The sequence below is a fragment of the Pseudophryne corroboree genome, chromosome 2 (assembly GCF_028390025.1).
Source record: "Pseudophryne corroboree isolate aPseCor3 chromosome 2, aPseCor3.hap2, whole genome shotgun sequence".
Classification (NCBI taxonomy): Eukaryota; Metazoa; Chordata; class Amphibia; order Anura; family Myobatrachidae; genus Pseudophryne; species Pseudophryne corroboree.
The window spans coordinates 438,245,872-438,268,702 of NC_086445.1; the positions used below are offsets into that span (position 1 = coordinate 438,245,872).

Genomic DNA, 22,831 nt, shown 5'->3' on the forward strand with positions numbered 1-22,831 from the left:
TAGAGTAGTACACAAGCGCTATTGGTCCCTACGGATTCCTAAAAACTAAATAAAAGACAGTTTTCCTTTAAATTTTGAGGGATGATCTTCTATGTAAGATGTTTAGTATTCTCCCTAGGGTTCGCACCTCCAGACTGACCTCCTCTCAAGTGATGGTACACATATAAAGGTATCTTTTTCACAATATCTCCATTTTTTTCTGTCTTCCTCTATAGTCCCTATGTTTCTCCTTAGAGACGCTCACCTCATATATGGGCCCTATATGCTCTAAAAGGTTTCTTTTATTCAGATCTTCATACAGCACACCATATCCACCGTAATCAGAAGGCACCCTCCCCTTATTAGGACGCTCACCTTGGGTCTCAGCCCTATGTTCCTTGAAAGGTTTCTTTTACTGCCTCCTTCACTGTGTGGATATTGCCGGTGGTCTCGTACCCAATCCGAGATATTCAGTTCTCATGAACCCAGGTAAGTATCACACGTCCAAGATACAGGTAAAAAGTTTTAATTTCCCAAAAAAAAAATTATACATACAATAAAAGTAACTAAAAACACACCCCACAAGAAAGGCCGTCTAGGTTTGTCCCTCTGTATTCCTCTTGGAAACTGATGGGGACAATTTTTCCCCCAAAAAAGCTTTTTTTGGCCCTTAAAGCCTCGGTCTTAAATTGGGATGATCAAAAAAGGAAAACAAACCTTCTGACCAGGGGTTAAAATCGATAAATACCAATGCGTTTCGGATAAAAATCCTTCCTCAGGGCATACTGTAGGATCTACCTAGTCGGCCTTCTAAACCCAACTAAGCACTCCTCCCCTTACCTAAACCAATCAGACGATAGTAATAATAATCTGTATCAAAGACATAATCCTGGTGCTTCAATTTCATATATATACATTCCTAGGGGTAAATGTACAATTCTTTCCCTTTCACATATAGAATCAACATAAAGGGAAATAATTGTACATTTACCCCTAGGAATGTATATATATGAAATTGAAGCACCAGGATTATGTCTTTGATACAGATTATTATTACTATCGTCTGATTAGCTTAGGTAATGGGAGGAGTGCTTAGTTGGGTTTAAAAGGCCGACTAGGTAGATCCTACAGTATGCCCTGAGGAAGGATTTTTATCCGAAACGCTTTGGTATTTATCGATTTTAACCCCTGGTCAGAAGGTTTGTTTTCCTTTTTTGATCATCCCAATTTAAGACCGAGGCTTTAAGGGCCAAAAAAAGCTTTTTTGGGGGAAAAATTGTCCCCATCGGTTTCCAAGGGGAATACAGAGGGACAAACCTAGACGGCCTTTCTTGTGGGGTGTGTTTTTAGTTAGTTTTATTGTATGTATAATTTTTTTTTTTTTTTTTTTTAAATTAAAACTTTTTACCTGTATCTTGGACGTGTGATACTTACCTGGGTTCATGAGAACTGAATATCTCGGATTGGGTACGAGACCACCAGCATTATCCACACAGTGAAGGAGGCAGTAAAAGAAACCTTTCAAGGAACATAGGGCTGAGACCCAAGGTGAGCGTCCTAATAAGGGGAGGGTGCCTTCTGATTACAGTGGATATGGTGTGCTGTATGAAGATCTGAATAAAAGAAACCTTTTAGAGCATATAGGGCCCATATATGAGGTGAGCGTCTCTAAAGAGAAACATAGGGACTATAGAGGAAGACAGAAAAAACTGGAGATATTGTGAAAAAGATACCTTTATATGTGTACCATCACTTGAGAGGAGGTCAGTCTGGAGGTGCGAACCCTAGGGAGAATACTGAACATCTTACATAGAAGATCATCCCTCAAAATTTAAAGGAAAACTGTCTTTTATTTAGTTTTTAGGAATCCGTAGGGACCAATAGCGCTTGTGTACTACTCTACTTTTGGTATCATATATGTATTTTGGGAGTGGTGTTCCCAAAGGGTTTTTGTGCAAAGCCGCTATTAGGCGCAAGTCATATCTCTCTTACTGTTTGAGTATTCACTGCACACAATATTTGCGAATTCCTCATTGTATCTTTTTAGTGGTTTCCAAAATTTGATCTAACAGAAGTTCTTTTATGTGGTTGGATGTCCATGCTATAGCCTATAGTTCAGATATGTTTCCAGCCGTTGGCATAGCCAGTGACACATACTGTACTTGAAATGTGTTTCAAATTCTAGATTTCCTTTCATTTGTGCTGTTTCTTTAAATATGACATCTCGTGGCCTGACAAGCTTTCTGGTACTTGGATTCAAGAGTCTGTAACTTTTATTTTCATGGCAATAGCCAAGCATGATACATTTTTTTGACTTTAAATTCAAGTGGCGTTTTCTTTCTTTTGGTATGTGTGCATACTTTTAGATTTCTACACCAGTGTGCACTGTGCAGTTTACTTGCTTACTTTCACCATTTTGTTCTGGAGTGTAGGCAATGGTCAATTAATATTTAATTCCATATTTCTTTAAGCAGAATTGCACATCTTTGTTTAGATATCCCACACCATTATCAAATCATAAGGTTCTTAGTCTGTGACCTGTTTGATTTTCTACAAGTTTTCTTGTAGTCTGTGATTTTCTTCAATACTTTAGACTTTTCTTTGATGAAGCATATGTGCATCATTCTTGTGAAGTCATCAATGAATGTTATTAAGTATCTATTCACTTACAGTATTGATTTAACATCCATTGTACCACACATTTCTGTATGTACTAACTCTATTGGTGCTCTAGCTATACTTGCTGAATTTGGAAATGGCTAATGGCTTTGATTTCCTGCTATACAGCTTTCACATATGGCTTTCTTTGTATCAGTCTCTGATATTCCTGTAGCCATTTTGTTCAATCATTTTTTAATACTGTCATGTCCAAGGTACCAAATCTTCTGTGCCAGAATTCCATAGACTGTGATTCAGTCATCATCATTGCATAACTCTGCTGTGTGTCAAGGATGTATAATTGATGGCATCGATTCTTGCTGCTCTTAACCCTACAACCTCTTTCTTCTAGGACACTAATGACTATGAGATTTGTACCCATCTGTGGTACATAATGTTTCTCACTCTTAGTGTGTAATGCAATAATCTCAGCATTCAATTCAACCGCCACGCATTCGTAGAACTGTAGTAGCTTTTCCCTAACTGTGCCTGTGGTTAACTTGGCTGTGTTTGCTTCCAATGCCGTGACTGGAAAGTCAAACTCAGGCACTACATTTGTAGTATGTCATGGAGATCTCTTTATCATCTACTTGTACATCTGCAGACGTAATTTGCTGATATATAGACATCATTCTGTCAATGTAGTCACTTATACTGCTCCAGTCACAAAACTTGGTACAGACAGTAGCCATCTTGGTTAGGGATTAAAGCCTCTCTAAAGGAGTCAATGGCTTCAACACTATCTGGAATCAGGTCTATAAATGTCTCCTGCTTTCCTGTACCATATGATTGTTTACGTAAGATGCTATCTAACTTGGGCTATATTGGAACAGCTATTGCTGTTTTCCTGTGGGCCAGAATACGTTCCCTAATATTTGCTTGATCTGTTTACTTGCTAGAACTTCATAATTATTCTGCTTGTAACTCCATAACATTCTCTCTAGGCTTGTAAGTCCTGCCAATGGATAACTGTTTTGATCCTGGAAGAGCCTTACATGGGAATTGGATTAAATTTCCAGGCCACAGAGAATGCTGAGATCACTAGGGCAAAGTACTGTAACTGTAGTTGTTGGCATCCGCAGAAGCTTGTTTTACTGCATTGTGCTAATGTGAGTATCCATTCATCTAATGTGTGGCATCATGTATATATCTAAGCAGAAACCCATGACGCACATTCATTTTATGCCAACCACCACATTGGTCATCATTAGAATCTGCACTTACACTAGACCCATGCTAGGTGGAAGATATACCGGCTTACTTAGCCAATACGAATGACCCAGGATCACACAGAACTTTTGATTCACACTCAGGACACTCCCACAAATGAGGATGGTTTCCGTGCGATTGCTTTGCCACCTCCCAGTTCATGCACCAAAATGCTCTGATTCAAAGAAAGACAGATCCAGACAAGTTGCATCCTACTCAGAATAATGCAGACATATGCAATTATGCATCAATTTGCTTCTGCGCTTGCGCTGTATGCAAATACTCACCATTTACATCCCTGAAGAGAGATCTGTGTGACTCAAAAACAGCCTGTAGATGAGAATGCTGTGATCACATCATCTTTATAGTGTTGGAAATTATGTGTGCGCAGGTGTTGATATTGGTGAGTTATACAGGCACACACCGGCAGATTATTCAAACTATGAGGAGCTCAGTTACTTAGGCCATGGTACTGGTTTACTAATAGACAGCAGATACATCAGGTACTCACTGTTACATGTACACTGGTGATGGAGTGCACCTTGAGTGGAGCATGTTTCATATAGCTCACCAACCAGTGAGTGTATACTGCAAATGAGTAGTGATGCAAAATGTAATAAACCAGGTCTCTCAAAGAAGATAAGCAGGAGACTTCTGACTTCTCTCTCTCACCATAACTCACTACACAGTGAAAATACAAAATGTCCCCTGCACATGCTTAGTAGAGATCTTGGTGGCCATCTTGGGATAGGGCATGAAGCCTCCCTGGAGAACATGAAAACTGGAATCCACGTAGTAGCATACTTTTCTCTGAACATCCACCCTCACTACAAGCTTCTCCATGTTACACAAATATTTAATTTCAGCTTGTCTGTAGCGACTTGTAAAATATAATGGGTTAACCACATAAAAAAGCATCAACATATCCTATGACTTTAGCTTGTCCTCCTTGGAAGATTTTTTACAAGTCTCTTGTATTCTGCAATCTTTTCTGCTACTTCAGTTTTCTCTCTGATGAAGTACACATGTATCCTTGTGAAGTCATCTATAAACATCACAAAGTATCTGAATCCACTTGCAGACTTTACTTTGGATCACACACATCTGAATGTAGTATCGCAAGTGGTTTTATAGCTCTGCTTACTGACTTTGGAAATGGCTGACAACTTCTCCACAATACAGCACTCACATACAGGTTTCTTTGGATAAGTCACTGACATTACTGTGACCATTCCGTTCCTTAGCTTCTGATCAGTGTTGAATCCATAATGAACAAATTTTCTATGCCATAGGTGGTCATTCCGAGTTGATCGCTCGCTAGCAGTTTTCAGCAGCCGTGTAAACGCTATGCTGCTGCGCACTGGGAGTGTATTTTAGCTTAGCAGAAGTGCGAACGGTTGTCTTGCAGAGCGCCTGCAAAAAAAATTTGTGTAGTTTCAGACTAGCTCAAAACCTACTCTGCACTCGCGATCACTTCAGACTATTCAGTTCCAGATTTGATGTCACACACCCACCCAGCTGCGAACAAATGCAGCTAGCGATCAACTCGGAATGACCCCCATAGTTCTCATGCTTATGACCAGTGGCAGTTGCAGCCCCCCCAGGTAAAATCCGCCACCCTGCTCACTGCCTGTGAAGCCAGATGCAGTCTTTGAGACTGCACTGGCAGTGACTTCCAATTGAAAGTCCTAATTGTCAGTCACAGACACTACAGGCAGTCCCATTGGGAGGTGTTTCCTCCCTCTGGGACTGCCAGACCAGGCTGCGATAGGCAGAGAGCTGGCTTCCTGTTGGAAGCCAGATCTCTGCCTCGTTAGCCCTAGCCGGCTTGTATGGGCGGCAGCCGATACAGTTGATACATTTTGTCTATGTACAGTTGATACATTTTGTCATACTACTGCATTCACTCAATTTTGTACTATAAAATACACATCTTAAATGTATTCTCCTCATTAGACCACCTTATTGGTATGCTGCCTGTAGTGCTGTTATCATGTATAATAGAGTGGACATGTTGCTCCATACTAAAACCAACAGTGCCCTTGGGCTTCTCTACATCATCGGGGCTTTGATCTTCATCTGCCATAATGCACTTATGGGTGTATCTCACGGATTCATACTTCTCACCAACATAACTATGCAGCCTATGGGGTATATGCAATTGCCGGTGAATCGCGGCAATTTTTCGCCCGTTTTTTAATTCGACACAATTCGACCGTCGAATTCCGACAGGTGGGTGCCGGAATTCAACATATTCAATAAAAAAACGGATTCGACAGTCCTGCTGTCGAAAAACGGCCGATTTGACGGATTTTGATTAGATTTGTAAAAATGTTTAAAAAAACGGGAAAAACTGTAAAAAACCCGGAAAAAAAATTGCGTGGGGTCCCCCCTCCTAAGCATAACCAGCCTCGGGCTCTTCGAGCCGGTCCTGGTTCTAAAAATCCTGGGTAAAAACTGACATGGGATCCCCCGTATTTTTAAAACCAGCACCGGGCTCTGTGCCTGGTGCTGGTGCAAAAAATACAGGGGACAAAAAGCGTAGGGGTCCCCCGTATTTTTTACACCAGCATCGGGCTCCACTAGCTGGACAGATAATGCCACAGCTGGGGGTCACTTTTATACAGCACTCTGCGGCCGTGGCATTAAATATCCAACTAGTTACCCCTGGCCGGGGTACCCTGGAGGAGTGGGGACCCCTTCAATGAAGGGGTCCCCCCCCAGCCACCCAAGGACCAGGGGTGAAGCCCAAGGCTGTCCCCCACATCCAAGGGCTGCGGATGGGGGGCTGAAAGCCTTGAGTAAAATGAAAGAATATTGTTTTCTCCAGAAGAACTACAAGTCCCAGCAAGCCTCCCCCGCAAGCTGGTACTTGGAGAACCACAAGTACCAGCATGCGGGTGGAAAAACGGGCCCGCTGGTACCTGTAGTTCTACTGGAAAAAATTACCTAAATAAAAACAGGAGACACACACCGTGAAAGTAAAAGTTTATTTCATACATGCCGACACATACATACTTACCTATGTTGACCCGCCGACTGCCACGTCTGCAATGTCGCCGACGATCCGGGGTACCTGTGAATAAAATTATACTCACCTGATCCAGTGTCCTGTCATTTGTAATCCTCGTACTTGGCAAAACAAAAAAATGAATACCCGTACCACACGGACTGAAAGGGGTCCCATGTTTACACATGGGACCCCTTTCCACGAATGCAGAGACCCCCCCGTGACTCCTGTCACAGAAAGGTCCCTTCAGCCAATCAGGAAGCGCTACTTCGTGGCACTCACCTGATTGGCTCTGCGCGTCTGAGCTCAGACGCGCATTGCACAGCCCCCTCCATTATTTTCAATGGTGGGAACTTTGCGGTCAGCTGTGAGGTCACCAGCGGTCAGCGGCTGACCGCGGGTAACCCCACCGCTGACCGCAAAGTTCCCACCATTGAAACTAATGGAGGGAGGTGCGCGATGCGCTGTCTGCCAGCTCAGACGCGCATACAGCCAATCAGGAGAGTGCCACGAAGTAGCGCTTCCTGATTGGCTGAAGGGACCTTTCTGTGACAGCAGTCACGGGGGATCTCTGCATTCGGGGAAAGGGGTCCCATGTGTAAACATGGGACCCCTTTCAGTCCGCCTGGTCCGTGTGTTTGTTGTTGTTTTTTTGTTGCCAAGTACGTGGATTATAATAAAAGACCACAGGACACTGGATCAGGTGAGTATAATTTTATTTTCAGGTACACCGTGGATTCTACTTGGAATAGTGGACAGAGGTCGGCGTGTGAACATAGGTAAGTATGTGTGTGTCGACATGTGTGAAATAAAGTTTTACTCTCACGGTGTGCGTGTCCTGTTTTTATTTGGGTATTTTTTTTCCAGTAGAACTACAGGTACCAGCGGGCCCGTTTTTCTCCAGCATGCTGGTACTTGTGGTTCTCCAAGTACCAGCTTGCGGGGGAGGCTTGCTGGGACTTGTAGTACTACTGGAAAAAACAATATTCTTTCATTTTACTCAAGGCTATCAGCCCCCCATCTGCAGCCCTTGGATGGGGGGGACAGCCTCGGGCTTCACCCCTGGCCCTTGGGTGGCTGGAGGGGGGACCCCTTGATTGAAGGGGTCCCCACTCCTCCAGGGTACCCCGGCCAGGGGTGACTAGTTGCGTATTTAATGCCACGGCCGCAGGGCGCTGTATAAAAGTGACCCCCGGCTGTGGCATTATCTGCCCAGCTAGTGGAGCCCGATGCTGGTGTAAAAAATACGGGGGACCCCTACGCTTTTTGTCCCCCGTATTTTTTGCACCAGCACCAGGCGCAGAGCCTGGTGCTGGTTTTAAAAATACGGGGGATCCCATGTCAGTTTTTACCCCGGATTTTTAGAACCAGGACCGGCTCGAAGAGCCCGAGGCTGGTTATGCTTAGGAGGGGGGACCCCACGCATTTTTTTTTCTGATTTTTACCATTCCATTAAAAAATAATAATAATATTTTTAAAAATATATAAATAATACTTGTGCCTCCAAAATAGACAAACCAAGTACCTAATCCCTTCTAATATAAATAGATATGCTATTACCAATTAAAAAAACACAAAAAAAACATGTTTTTAATTTTTTTTATTAGATTCCGCCAGCAAAGTGTAGCGGATTGAAAATGACGAATTTACTGTCTAAAAGCACTATTGTCGAATTTACAATCTTCAATTGAATATACTTTTGTCGAATTGCCGCATTTGTACCATTGCAGAAATGTCGAATTTGACAAATGTCGAATTTCAAAAAGTCGGATTTTGAAAGTCCGTTTTTTTGACGAAAAGTACTGATTTGCATTGACTAAATTTTTTTGGGCGAAAATGTCCCGTTTTTCGACATTTTCGGGAATTCGATCGCAATTGCATATACCCCTATATGTACTAAACAACTTCTGTGCTGCTACACTGTGCTTGAAAAACTCTGTGCTGTCTTCACTCTGTGCTCTATGCAGTCTGCACTACACACGTGCTTAAGAAGGCATCTGTATGCTGCTCTGGGCATCCTAGCAGTTTGTACAGTATGTCTGGGTGTCTGAGTGCCTGTGTCCATAACCTTTTGTAAATAATATGTGCACCAGTGGATACTATCTCTTTGAACAGGTACACTCATGAATTTTACAGGTTCTGTGGGTGGCTGCCCTCAAGCCTGCATTTCACCTTGTTTTAATTAGCCACAGAACTTGTGTAATTCATGAGTGTCCCAGATTAAAGGGATAGTATGGCAAACCTAGCTATGAACAATATGGTTACTTATCCAGTTATGTTGGTTTATTGATTGATAGCAGGTACTCACTGCAACATATACACTGATGATGGAGTGCAGCAGCTTGATCACAGCGGGGCTTTATTAGGGATGAGTGGGATTGGTTTCATGAGAACCGAACCCCCCCCCCGAGTTCGGCTCGGGACTTCCCGCCAGACTCGGAAAACAGAACGAGGCAAAACGTCATCACCCCGCTGTCGGAATCTCACAGGTTTTGGATTCCATATAAGGAGCCTTGCATCACCATAATTTTCACTCCAGTCCTGGAGAGTGTAGCGAGAGGACGTGTCTCCTCAGTGTCTGTGCAGGAAAGAGGTGTAGTGCATGGGGTGGTGACCTGCTCTTATGTGTCATTTCAGTGCTGTCTTGTGCTGAATCAGTCCAGTGGTGGTGTCTTGTGCTGCATCAGTCCAGTGGTGTAGACATACAAGTCCAGGGGTACTGCCATATAAGTCCAGTGGTACTGCCGTATAAGTCCAGTGGTGCAGCCATATAAGTCCAATGGAGCTGCAGTATAAGTCCAGTGGTATTGCCATATAAGTTCAGAGGTACTGCCGTATAAGTTCTGGGGTACTGCCATATAAGTCCAGTGGTACTGCCATATAAGTCCAGTCCAGTGGTGCAGCCATATAAGTCCAGGGGTACTGCCATATAAGTCCATGGGTACTGTCATATAAGTCCAGTCCAGTGGTGCAGCCATATAAGTCCAGGGGTACTGCTGTATAAGTCCAGTGGGACTGCCGTATAAGTCCAGGTGTACTGCCGTATAAGTCCAGGGGTACTGTCGTATAAGTCCAGTCCAGTGGTGCAGCCGTATAAGTCCAGTGGTGCAGCCGTATAAGTCCAGTGGTACTGCCATATAAGTCCAGTCCAGTGGTGCAGTCGCGTAAGTCCAGGGGTACTGCCGTATAAACCCAGTGGTACTGCCGTATAAGTCCAGGGGTACTGCCGTATAAGTCCAGTGGTACTGCCGTATAAGACTGGGGTACTGCACGTATAAGTCCACCAATATTGTGTGTGCATTACATCTGGCCAAATTCCAGCACGTCCCATGTTTTGCACATACAATTAATTTGGTGGTGCAGAATTTTTTTTTAAATAATAGGGGAACGCAGGAGATGCTGTCGGTGGCCTGAAAAATTGCGGGCTACTTTCGACATTCAGCCACTACGTGTCACTCCTAGATGGGCCAGGTGTTTGTGCCGTGCACTTGTGTCACTTAGCAAAGTCATCCAGCAACCTCATTGCACCTCTTTCTCTTCTTTGCACGATATGCTCTTTAGAGCCTAGTTTTTAAAGTGCCATCCTGTCTAACAATGCAGTGCCACTCCTAGATGGGCCAGGTGTTTGTGCCGCAGACTTGTGTCGCTTAGCAAAGTCATCCAGCGACCTTATTGCACCTCTTTTTCTTCTTTGCATTATGTGCTCTTTGGGGCCTAGTTTTTAAATCTGCCATCCTGTCTGACACTGCAGTGCCACTCCTAGATGGGCCAGGTGTTTGTGCCACACACTTGTGTTGCTTAGCGTAGTCACCCAGATACCTCATTGCACCTCTTTTTCTTCTTTGCATGATGAGATGTTTGGGGCCTAGTTTTTAAAAGTGCTGTCCTGTCTGACACTGCAGTGCCACTCCTAGATGGGCCAGGTGTTTGTGCCGCATACTTGTGTCACTTAGCAAAGTCATCCAGCTACATCGGTGCATCCTTTTGGCCTAAAAACAATATTGTGAGGTGTGAGGTGTTCAGAATAGACTGGAAATGAGTGGAAATGAATGTTATTGAGGACAATAATACCGTAGGACCAAAATTATCCCCAAATTCTGTGATTGTAGCTGTTTTTGTGTTTATTTAAAAAATCATCCAGATCCAAAACACGAGCGGGGATCCAGAGCCAAAACCAAAACATTAAAAGTGCCCGCCGCACAGCTCTAGGCTTTATACTTCTTACCAGCCGGTGCAGGATGCAAATGGGTAGCGGTGTAGGATTCTGTGGAGAGTACAAGGAAAGAAAAAGATAATAATAATAATAATAATAATTTTATTTATATAGTGTTTTTTCTTCAACAGGACTCAAGGACTCAACAAGATATTGGCAGAAGCATTATAGTGAGGGCCTAGAAGCCAGCTGCTAGGATATTGCCCTGCTTAAGGCAGGAGCTAATTTTGGCCCTCATTCAGAGTTGTTCGCTCGCTAGCTGCTTTTAGCAGCAGTGCAAACGCTAAGCCGCCGCCCTCTGGGAGTGTATCTTAGCTTAGCAGAAGTGCGAACGAAAGGTTAGCAGAATAGTGCTGAAATTTTTTCAAGCAGTTTCAGTGTAGCTGCAGACCTACTCCTACCTTGCGATCACTTCAGTTGTTTAGTTCCTGCTTTGATGTCACAAACACGCCCTGCATTCAGCCAGCCACTCCCCCGTTTCCTCAAGCACGCCTGCGTTTTTACCTGACATGCCTGCGTTTTTTAGCACACTCCCGGAAAACGGCCAGTTACCACCCAGAAACACCCACTTCCTGTCAATCACTCACCGATCAGCAGAGCGACTGAAAAGCGTCGCTCGACCTTGTGTAAAACTGCATAGTTTTTTGTGAAAGTACTTTGCGCGTGCGCAATGCGGCCCATACGCATGCGCAGAAATGCTGAGTTTTAGCCTGATCGCTACGCTGCGAACAACGGCAGCTATCGATCAACTCGGAATGACCCCCTTAGTCTGGCTGGATAATGACTGAGTCATGGTTACAAGATCTGTGACTGTGTAGATGCCAGGGTAATACTGATCTGTATTCACAGAAAAGATATCTGCCTGTGTAATATCTTAGGGGGGTAAACCCCATGGCTAATTGCCGTGCTGGGGCAATCCAATCAGCGGGGATCGCCCTGCGCGTGAATCCCCAAAGTCAGACAGAACCTCGCAAGGTAAAGTCCGCATAAAAACCGCAAAATTGGGGGGGGAAAAACATTGAGTCTGTAGTTTATTCAAAATCAGTGGGTTACTGTACTTAGATCACAAATTTTAGCCGTGGGAAAACGGCTAATTGAATAGCCCACAGGTTCTCAAACTCGGTCCTCAGGACCCCACGCGGTGCATGTTTTGCAGGTCTCCTCACAGAATCACAAGTGAAATAATTAGCTCCACCTGCGGACCTTTTAAAATTGGTCAGTGAGTAATTAATATACCTGTGCACTTGCTGGGTTACCTGCAAAACATGCACTGTGTGGGGTCCTGAGGACCGAGTTTGAGAACCCCTGGAATAGCCTTTCCCTGTGCAGAGATTTTAGCTGGAAATTAGCTGCGGGGTACTAATTGAATACCCCCCTTAATATCTAGTTTACTTACTTAATAATGAAATCTTTTCAGAGAGTACTATAAATAACAGTACTGCATGCACATACCTAAATGCAGCACGTGAGACATAAATAAATGTAAACAAAGGGAGCAGAAGCCAATCAAGAGGAAGACCTCTGCATGGACTGGTGCAACTTTGTTACAGTAGCGGATTCTTGCCTTGCATATTTTTGTAAAGTGTCTGCTTTACAATGGGGTAGTTTCCTAACTAGGCTTGCCATACTATCCCTTTAATCTTGGACACCTATGATTTACACAATGAGAAGAAAAGAAAAAATGTACAACCCACATCTGCGCTACCTATAACATGGAATGAGATGGTGAAACAATGTTCATAAGTCCTTATATCTTGGGGTCGATCTAATCTTGTGAAGTAATGCAGATTTTCTAATATTTAATCAATAGCTGTCCACCATGCCCAGTGTCAAGTCAGCAGAGTCCGGAGGATATCTCCGACATCCATCATGCAGCCTGCTGTTTACCAGTGGTGAAAAGAACATCTGTAGGAGCATCCCTTGCACTCAAAAAGTACATCGGTATAGAAGCAATTCAGACCTATTATCATAAGACAACCTTCATGAAATTTGGATGGGAAAAGATACCTTTATTGCCTTACATTAGACACTATGGGATGATTCAGGTTTGTAAGCAAAGCAAAAAAGCACACAACTGGGCAAAACCATGTAGCACTGCAGCTGAGGCAGATGTAACATGTGCAGAGAGTTATATTTGAGTGGTGTGTGTTCAAACTGGAATCTAAATTGCAGTATACAAATAAAGCTGTCTAACATTTGTGGGCTACATGCAAAACCATCCTGCACAGAAAAAATATAAACTAAACAAATTTAAATCTCACTATAAATTCCCAATCCATAGCTGTGCCCACTCAACTAATACACACTCTATTGTGGCTGGCAATGAGTTCATTGCAAGATTGGGGATGACAGTGGGACCAATGTAAGGCGTTGAAACGTAGACATGCCATTAGTACCCTTATGAATTCTATTAACTTCTATTATTATGAATAACCTAAAGTTAACACTTACTACATACAGTACTTCTTATATAGACAATGATCCAGTCACCTGCTGCACGTAGTTATATTACACAGACACATATTTCACTCTATGCCTCTATTTTTACACCATCATTTGACACACATGCAGCAGTGGGGGAGAGGCACTGCCTCTGTTCAACATTACTTTCCATCATGCCTAATGAAAATGCTGCTCCATTTATACCCCTTTCACATTGCAATGCCATGTCGCACCCAGGAATTGGAAATGGGTCGTTGCTGGGTGCGACCCGGCATTGGACCCTACATATTGTTTCCCGACACGGCAATATGACAGGTCAAGTTGCCATCGCAGGCGGGGGGCGGAGCCGGCATCGTGGACAGGTGAATTCTACTCCGCGCTGCCTCTCCCTGTGCAGTGAACGGGTCCTGGGTCACATCGACCCGGCAACCCATGCACACTGCACCTGACCCGGTATTTAACCCAGAATAACTCTTCTTTATTCCCAGGTTGAATTACCGGGTCAGGCGACCCAGGAATTCATCACTGAACCCTATTACACCACACCGCACAGTGACCCGCAATAGGGGTATAAGTTATACTGAACAAAATGACTAACCCAAAATGCATCATACAGAACTGTATGTGGCCAACATAAAATAACCAACATATTACTTTCCAGCCTTAGTAGCATAGCAGTACTGTATTTGCACGACCCCTAAATAATATAAAAAATAAATAAATTAAAATGCTATTAAAATATTCAGTATCTTTTTGTCTAAAGCTTTTTGCCAGTTTTTAAGTCAATGTTGACAGGTGCTGTAAGCTGGGGTCATTTAGCAGATGTGAAGAGACACCGGCTCATTACATTACCCAGCTGTCCATCAACTACTAAACTTAGAAACTCAATCACTGCATTTAGTAAGCTTTCCAAAGCAGATCTGCATGAACAGTCAGATTTGTAATAAATAACATTGTGTTCACACTCAGGCATGTATGGGAATCTCTTTTGAAAGGGTTAAAAGTAGGCATTGCAATATGAAATTCATTGAGATTCATAGAAAAATTAATGACTACAGCAAGGACAGTCCAGGGTCAAAATAACCAACTAGAACCAAATTCCCTGTAGATGTGGCTGCTCTGTGTAAGAAAGGTGCTTATTATTATTATGATTATTACAGTTATACTTTCATTGTGGCACAGTTTAGCTTCTTATTTGGGCCAATATTGAATTTCTACTGTAGCTCCAGAGGTGATAAAATAGTGAATATTAGTTTTGATCGAATGATATTGCCAACCATTTACCAGTGGTATCTCTCTATTACCAGGAATGTGGCAGCTTTATTATAAGTTTATTACATGCTAATTCAAGCAAATAAATTTTCTCCAGCTGTGGAGCAGAAGAGATTAATAACCTCGAAGATCACTTTACTGCTTTGATGAGTTTCTTGAACAGAATGAAGTATATTTAGGTAGAGCTGCTAGATTAGTAGAAAAAAACTCTTTAATTATTAGTGACACTGTGCAAACGGCTTCATCTGAGTGGAATACCAAATACTTAACTCTCTGACCTTATTATTCAAATAAACACTTCCTATTATAGCAACATGACTCCAGCGTCAACACATCACATCAACTGCCTCTGTGGCAGATTTCAATGTCTCCGCTGTGTCATCTGAGAACAGAAGGGCTTCATTACCATGTTAAATCCACTTAGAGCTGGGAGGGCAAGAAGTGTTGCTGTTTGGTCCCTTCACAGCACTGAATGGGTTATGAACACAGGATCTAATTTTGGAGCTATCAAATTCTATTTAATGTGAATGCCCCGGACACTTAGGAAGGAAAGCCCAGATAGGCTCTGACATCTATGTCAGGAAGGAAATTTTCACATAATAAAATAACTTGTAGACTGACCACTGTAGAATATACTCTTCTTTCTGCATACTTTTGATTAGCACATACAGATTGACTTCCTTTCATGACTATTATCCGGCCTAAGGGTAATATATGTAAAATTATATAGATTTTTACCAACCTAAAATTCTGATTAATACATTACGCAAAAAAAACAGTGCTTTACTATGGCACTTTGTCACCCCAGCAGGCCACCACTGCCCCCTCCCCTCACTCCCAGTGTATGTGAGCTCATGATGTCATGTGCACTGTGGGGAGAAGAAATAAAGAGGGAGGCAGGAGAGGAGGAGGTTACAATAGTAAACAGGAAATTTTGAGAGCATAAATTATAGCTTTGGTGGCATCTAGGGTTAGGAAGGACTTTATTTTAGTTACAGTGAGTTCTGGAGTTGGAAGTAGCAGGAATGAAAGAGGGCCAATATGTGAGGAGTCAATAAGTTTTGGCCATATTAAGTTGCAGGAAGTGATGGAACACCCAGGAGGAGAAGCCAGACAGGGAGTTGGAGATGCAAGCGAGAATAGAGGGAGATAGGTCAGTAAAGGAAATATAGATTTGAGTATCATTAGCATACAGATATATCCACCGTTATCTTGAGTAGTTTTCTGTGCCTAGTCACAACATGATTTATTAGCATAAACCCTTCAGCTATTGTTCTCAACTTCAATACAATACAGAGAACAATACAGCAGGGGATTAAGTCATTACAGCAGGGGATTAAGTCTGACTGGCCAATCACAGTTAATCCTATTAACCATCAAGATAAATGTGGATACATCTGTATAGATGGTATTGAAAGCTGAATAAATTGATGAGATGAGGACCAAGAATAGACCATTGGGGACACCTACAGGTAGAGGAAAGTCACTGTAGCTATTGCTCACTGAACTATCCTCGGGACTTTCTAATTTTACCGGTCGGTAATTGTTAATGGTTTTATAATTTTGTTATTAGAATCACGATGGGAAACAATTGGAATCACAAAATGAACATAAAATCATTGGAATCAGGAAATCAAATCAGACACTGTGCATTCCATTCTATAATGTGATCATAAGAAGAATGATGACAATACATTTCAGTAATACTAAATACTAACTTTCTAACTTTCTCTAGCCAAGGTAACCAGTATAGTGTCTTCTCTGGCAATGTTCGTTGGAGCTCTTATTAAAGTTTGTTGTGCCACAGAGACAAAGTGTCAATAGGGGAGATGGGCAAACAGTAATTGAGGGGATCCTGGGATGGGAAATGTCAATACAGCTCAGTACTTTATTTCAAAGAAGATGTACCTAGCAAAGGAAAAACAATGTCCCCTGGCCACGTCACTTATGTCACAATAAAGGGGCTTCTGTATGTAAAAAGCTCAGTCTCTACAGTTGAAGGGCTTGATTAACACTTGCATAATTAGCTCAGTCCTTCCAGCCATAACTATCTGACTGCGTTGCACAAACTCAGTTCTATGTCTCTTATCTTTGCGTTTAAACTCCACTCTGGAGCATAAACATTTCATTTGAACTTGTAATAAACTCAGTCTTGATTTAGCCCTCCTACTATGGGTCTTAGTTGGTACAATATGGCGCTGCTGGTTGCACCTTTCTTAGCACCTTTCTTAATATCTGGCTAGTTTGTAAAACAGGTGGTGGAGGCTGAAAAGTACACTGGTCTGTGGCTAGCTGTCAGTTTCAAACAGTACTCACTCAGACCCAGGGAATGGAGTTTCAAGCTATTCTCACTGTAATGACTTCTCACTCTCTCTCTCTCTCTCTCTCTCTCTCTCTCTCTCTCTCTCAAGATGGCCACGCCGTCCCTGCCTATCACCAGGCCTGGCGGTGTCCAGTCCTCCGGCTGCGGCATCTCAACATCCGCTCTCCAGCAACACCCCCTGGCAACCAGGGACATGCAGTCAGGGGAGGCAGTCATCATTATTAAAAAATATAACGAAAAAATGTTCTTTGCATTTTTTGAATAATTTGTTCTGTGAAAATACTGCTCAATGTGGATAGGGAGGACTGACAAGGTTAAAGTGGCAGAGGCAGGGGGCAGACAGGGGGTGGGGCCATGCAGTGGGCAGGAAAATCCCATTGAAAAAAAGCCAAAGAAGCGGCACCAGCACATCTGCCTCAGTGACGGGGATGTGCCTTCAGCCCACATCACAGCACACCTCTGTCACTCCGGAAGATGTGAGTGGACAGGGGATACAGCACTGACTGTGACTATATCCCGCTATTTTATTTTATGCAGTTGCACACTAGCCTGCTCGTCACAAGCCTGATGAGCAGGCAGAAGTTGTGTATATAGGCAGCAGCAGCGATGGTAGTGAGTGGCAGTGGGGGTAGTGTGCATTGGTGGCAGTGGTAGCAGGCATTGGAGGTGGTGGGAGTTAGCAGTGTCCGTGTGTATGGCTTCAGGTCTGGATCCTTGAGGATCCAAGCCTTGTCAGCCATGATAGCAGAGTTCGCCAGCGTGCCCCATTAAATAAATGGCGCCGCAGACCTATTTTCAAAATCCAATATGGCCACCATGAGCCGTGTCATTGCCCCGCTCCCTCTGGTTGCCTTATAAGAGCCAGCACAAGGGAGCAGCTGTCAGTCCGTTGATGAGGAGGGAGCATGGATGAGCTCCCAAAGAAAGAAGATGACGGAAGTCCTGGTGGGTCGCGGACATACAAATGAGCTTAAAGGCCGCAGCCCCCAGATGAAGATGCTGGAGGAAGAGGCCGTAAATTCTGGTTGGTGGCGGCCATGAAAAAGAGCTTATTGGCCGCCTCACCCAGGTGAATAATAAACTATTCAAAAATTAAGTGTCTTGTCTTTATTTGAATATTTTCTTTATAGGCGGACTACTGGTGCCAGCAGGCCCTTAATGTCCGGGCATGCTGGCACTTGTGGTTCACCAATTGCTGGCATGCTGGGGCAGGCTTGCTGATACCTGTAGGCTGCCTGTAAAGAACAATATTTATAACATAAATCCCGCAACCACCACCACCTGGGGAGAGGGGCATAACACTGGGCTATCAGCCCAGTGCTGGTTATTTGCTCGGGAGAGGGGACCCCATTTTATTTTTGGGGGGTCCTCACTTTCTGAGGAATTCCAGCCTTGGGCTGACCAGTTTGGGGGTGATTAATGTGATGGCAGGGCGCCCCACATTGAGTGTACTCCTTGCTTTGGCATTATTCCCGTGGCTGGTTGTTCCTGGTGCTGGTTATTGTCGAACAGTGAGAACCCTACACTTTTTTTTAATGGGAAATGGGGGCTATGCAGGGTTTAATTAGTGCCTCCCCAGCCATGGACCTCACTGCACGTCACTGCCGGCAACATGCTGCTCTCCTCAACAGTGCTGCTCTCACCGCCCAGCGTCCTGCGGCTCTCTTCACTTTATAGCTCCAGCTCTGTTCTGCTTTCCTCCATCTGCCAGCACACACCAGACTCTCCACCTTTTTCTTCCCAGCACTCCCCGCTTCTCAAAGCAGCCTCTCACCAATCCGCTTTTTCACTTGAGGCCACATGACCGGACCCAGGACTGCAGTTAACAACTCTACCCCAGTACTTCTCCTGCTGCTACAGGGCTCTAACAAAGGTTTCTTAAAGTGGCACACACACAGTTCTGGGGTGCCACATCTTTCTTCCCTCCCAAACATCATACAGCTGTGTTTGTAGACTGTGAGGCTACTATAAGGGAACGTGTGAGGTTGAAATGCCCCACTTCTTTCATTGGTGGTAGTACAAATGTAACATAAGTAATTTATTAGCCACTACTACTGAATTAATAGTGGATATGACTTTCATACAGCAGAACATGTTGGAAAGGAAAAGCACTAGGCCAATGTGGTTGCTTTCTGACAGTGGGCACTTTATAGCACACACCACAATACAGTGCTAAATGTAATGCAATCTGTTGTAGAAACATTAATTTCCTTACAATGTAGTCTCTGTGGTGTGATTGCCCATTATTATTGTTATGTGAATGGATTACTTTCAATATGGATGGAATCTGTGGAGGGACTTTTACTCCAGGTACACTTGTTTTAACAATTAAAAACAGATACTAAATGATGAACAATCACTGAGTTGTGCTCGCTGACCTTTTGCTACATTAAACATCTGCACAAAATTGTGACTTTTGGGTTGTTTCATCCTTCCATAACAAAGGCATATTGCCTCTGGAGCCCTGCCCACTGATACAGAGCACAGTCAGAAAAGTCAACTGGGACTCTTTACTAAGAATGTGCAACTGCTTGGAGTGACTTCTTCAGTGTCTTCTCTCCACTAATCATGTTACCTGTTACCATGGAGACAAATATGGACTGTGAAAGCTCAAAATTATATGTAACAAGGTCAAAAAGGGCAGAGACAGAATAAAAATGAAGTCCAGAAGCTTAGCAACCCATCATTGTTATCTTTTTTTTTAAATTGGAGACAGCATTTAATGATCTAGACCAAACTTTCAATCTTTTTATTTGCAAATACATAACTTTATATTTTATGTTATGTTTTCTGTTTACCCTTCCAACCTGACATATGTTATCTGTATATCATAAAATCGCATTCCATTTCTTGTAGAGAACTATGTGTATTGCATGTGTCTAAAGGTCCATACACACGGAGCGATATAGCTGAGAGATTTTGACTATATAGTCAAAATCGCTCAGAAAGTTAGTGCATATCGCTCTGTGTGTACACAGCCAGCGATAGCGATGCGCGTCCCCACCAGGTCACTATCAATGCTAAAAATAGACTGTGCAGGCAAGTCAATTTTGGCTAGGTCGCTGGAAAAGAAAAAGCATCCCCTTGCTTAAATGAGTTAGCCAAAATCGCTCATAGCCAAAATCGTTGGTAAAGTTAGTCAAAATCGCTGGAAAAGTTAGTCAAAATCTCCTAATGCCAGTTCAAGGGAAAACGCTCAGTCAAAATCTCTCATAGTCAAAATCTCTCCGTGTGTATGCACCTTAAGTTAAGGTGTACTCAATAGATTTTTGTCTTATTTATTGTTTTTACTATAGTTTTGGTAATTCAGTTTGATATTGACTTCAAAAATCTGCAACCAACAGTGGGACCACCATGTGTATTAAGGAGTGCTATATGTCAATTATTTATACAGTAAGAGATATAGGGGCAGATTTATTAAGCTTGGTGAAGTGATAAATTGAAAGGTGATAAAGGAACAGCCAATCAGCTCCTAACTGACATTTTTCAAACCCAGCCATGGCAGTTAGGATCTGATTGGCTGGTCCTTTATCACCTTCCACTTTATCACTTCACCAAGCTTAATAAATCTGCCCCATATTTACATGGCTTAGTGGTCATAACTCTTTGGGCATCCAAATGTTCAGAGGGAGAACAGTCTTTGTTTAAGAGGTCAAATTATCACAAAAAGTGATTTAGAAATGAATATCAAAACCATCAGGGCCTGCAGCATTACCTATAGGGAGATGTTTAATTATATTTTCAACATCCTCCAGAGACCATGAAGTACTTAGCTCAATTAAGTCATCAGCACTTAAAGATGGTAGATTAAGACCAGACAAAAAGTGGGTGAGGAATTTTATAGAAGGCTGAGGTATCATCAAGGTATCAGAGAAGTTATAAAGTTAAGCATAACACTGGGGAACAAAAAAAAAATATTTTTGTTGCCAAGGATTTAAGATCAGTTTGCGAGTACTCACAGATCCTATTTTCACATTAGATCTTCGTTATAGCTGAATTGGCTCCAGTCTTCAAGTTAATGGAAAATGTATAAAATTAAATTATTTTCTCTATTTGAAGCACCTTACTAGTTTAGGCCACTTTAATTAACTACCCTCTTTCAACAATAACAAGAATTAGTTTTATTTGTGATAACGTAGCTGGTAGTCACATTTGTGACACATAACACATTTATATCTCCTCACTAACACTGGGAGGAGGCGTGGCAGTGCACTGCTGAGCATGCTGGGACTTCCTCAGACCACAGCCATGCCTCCTCCCAGCATACAGAGAGGAGCAACGGAGAGGACCAAGTGACGCAGTTAGCACACCTCCTGTTCCTTTGTTCAGCCCTCCCTCTGTCCTACCACAACTGATTTCCCGCCAGTTGGGCTTGTTTTTTTCAGTACATCCTCAGCTTTTGTTGGGAGTTAGCATTGAATGTAAGAAACAAAATGTTTTTGACATAAAAATGAGTTCTTCTCGGAGACGGTGTACTAACAACCCTGTTATATTTGTGGCAAATACAGTGTTGCAAAAGAAAGAAAATATATAACTGTATTCTTAAAACAAGTGTATCAGGCTTATTTTTGATGTCACATAAGCCAGCAAGACAAGATATGGGTGCCTCACAAAGTTTGTAAAATCTGCGTGGATTCACTCCGCAATTGGACTAAAGGTGATCGAAAAGGACTTAATTTTGGCATACCTATGATGTGGTGTGAGCCAAAAGATCACTTGAGTGACTGCTATTTTTGTGCTGCAAATGTGAAGGGTATGAATCGATTTAATAAATGCAAATGAGAATACCCAAGTATGAATTCTGCAAAGCAACGGGTACCACATAGCAAAGATTTACCTGCACCATCATTCAGTTCTTTGTGCGAAGTTGAATGTGATGACGTGGAAATGTAAATTTTATCCAGTGCAAGTGACAACACAGATGAAAGTGAGTTTGAAGAAAGTTCCTCTACTCCAAACAAATTTTCTCAAAAGGAACTAAACAATTTAATTTGTGACTTAAATTTTTTTTAAAGGAGCTGAGCTTTTTGCATCCATGCTTCAAGAAAAGCACAGTCTTGAGCCGTATGTTACTATAATATTATATTGAAATAGAGAGCAAGACATACCTCCGTTCTTTAGCCAAGACTAGACTCTACTGCATTGCAACAACATTCCTGAACTTCTCCAGTTGATGGCTTTACCAGAATATCGAGCAGAAGACTGGGGGCTCTTCTTGGATAGTTCTAAAAGAAGTTTAAAATGTGTATTATGGAAAAATGGGAATAAATTTGCGTCGATTCCTAGCGGTCATTCAAGAAAACTTAAAGAACAGTATGAAAATATCAAGTTAGTCTGCTTATTGTCAGCATCAGTGGTCTGTTTGTGTCGATTTAAAAATGGTAAACTTTATCTTGCGCAGCAAAGTGGATATACTAAGTATCCTTGTCACATATGCTTATGGGATAGTTGTACAAAACAAAAGCACTGGCAGCAAACCGTATGGCCTCCAAGATAAGTTATAAATGTAGGAGAAGCCAACATCATTCATGAGCCCTTAATCGATAGGAAAAAAGTCATACTGCCACCTCTTGATATCAAACTGGGTTTAATGAAACAATTTGTAAAAGAATTGGGGGTAATTCCAAGTTGATCGCAGCAGGAAATTTTTTAGCAGTTGGGCAAAACCATGTGCACTGCAGGTGTGGCAGATATAACATTTGCAAAGAGAGTTAGATTTGGGTGG

At 42.6% G+C, this 22,831-nt stretch overlaps 1 long non-coding RNA gene across 1 annotated transcript in view; it reads left to right on the plus strand.

The window, feature by feature from the left end:
• The window catches only part of LOC135050862 (uncharacterized), a 49,582-nt gene extending 36,474 nt beyond the window's left edge, over positions 1-13,108 (plus strand). The window contains exon 3 of the long non-coding RNA XR_010241881.1: positions 12,880-13,108. This is a non-coding gene — a long non-coding RNA (uncharacterized LOC135050862). The remainder of the gene's footprint in view (positions 1-12,879) is intronic.
• The last annotated feature ends 9,723 nt before the right edge of the window (positions 13,109-22,831 follow it).